The following is a 1,201-nucleotide window of genomic DNA, read 5'->3' as shown; positions in this document are numbered from 1 at the left end:
GTCTCAAAAAAAAAAAAAAAAAAAGAAGAAAAGAAAAAGAAAACACTTTTTTTTTGGGAGAGGGACAATGTCTTACTTATTCTCCTGCTGCCTAGAGTGCAGTGACATCACCATAGCTCCCTGCAGCCTCAAACTCTAGGGCTCAACTGATTCTCCTGCCTCAGCCTTCTGAATTTTTCTATTTTTTGTTGATAGGCAGGTTCTCCCTATGTTGTTTAGGCTGGTCTCAAACTCCCGGCTTCATCTTCCCACCTTGGCCTCCTAAAGGTGCTAGCGTGAGCCACTGTGTCTGGCCTAAAAATTTTTAAATTGGGAGGCAGTTCCTACATGGTCCAGTGTGAACAGAAAAGGAAACTAGAGACTTTACCAATCAGGTGCTGCCAGCTGCCTTCAAACTAGGGACTTCCTACTGTAACCAGTCAAATACATCTTTGTCTTTCTTCTACATTAAGCCTATAAAAAAGCTCGCTGCCCTTGGTACTGTAACAGAGTAGGACCAGAACCTCTTTAGAGTATAGCCTGATTTATGAATCATTCATTTAAAATAAACTCTATTAAATTTGTTTTGTCTAAAGTTTTTCTTTTAACAGATGTCTTCCCTTATGAAATCAGGAAACACCTTTTAGTCTCGGTATTCACATAGTGTTTGTACACGTCAGACATGATTCGCTATCACTTTAAAAGCTTTGTTGCATGTAGATTAGGTATTTAAATCGACTAGTACATTTCTAACTTAACAAAACTGCATGGTGTATATTAACAAAATTTCTATTAATGTTATATATCTTGTATTTTTATGCTTTTTTTTTTTTTTTTTTTGAGACAGAGTCTCATTCTGTTGCCCGGTAGAGAGCCAGTGGCGTTGCAATTCACAGCAACCTCAAACTCTTGGGCTCAAGTGATTCTCTTGCCTCAGCCTCCCAAGTAGCTGGGACTACAAGTGCTGCCACAATGCCCAGCTGTGTTTTGGTTGTAGTTGTCATTGTTGTTTGGCAGGCCTGGGCTGGATTTGAACCTGCCAGCTCTAGTGTATGTTAGCCACTGAGCTACAGGCACCAAGCCTTTATGCTTGTTTTAAACTACAATGGCAAATTTCTTTCATAAAGAAAGAAAATTCTCATAAAGAAAAAAAGTATTATGTTAAGTGCTTTCTTAAAACTCTTATCATATTGTTAAAGCTTGCTTACCTTTTTTCCTTAAA

At 38.3% G+C, this 1,201-nt stretch overlaps 1 protein-coding gene across 5 annotated transcripts in view; it reads left to right on the top strand.

The window, feature by feature from the left end:
- Positions 1-1,201, top strand: part of BAZ2B (bromodomain adjacent to zinc finger domain 2B) — a 271,958-nt gene that overhangs the window by 58,470 nt on the left and 212,287 nt on the right. The window lies entirely within an intron of this gene.

The sequence above is a fragment of the Otolemur garnettii genome, unplaced genomic scaffold (genome assembly GCF_000181295.1).
Source record: "Otolemur garnettii isolate 467f Iridium unplaced genomic scaffold, OtoGar3 scaffold00098, whole genome shotgun sequence".
Classification (NCBI taxonomy): Eukaryota; Metazoa; Chordata; class Mammalia; order Primates; family Galagidae; genus Otolemur; species Otolemur garnettii.
Note: the sequence above shows the minus strand (reverse complement) of the source record. Positions and strands in the feature narration are given on the sequence as shown.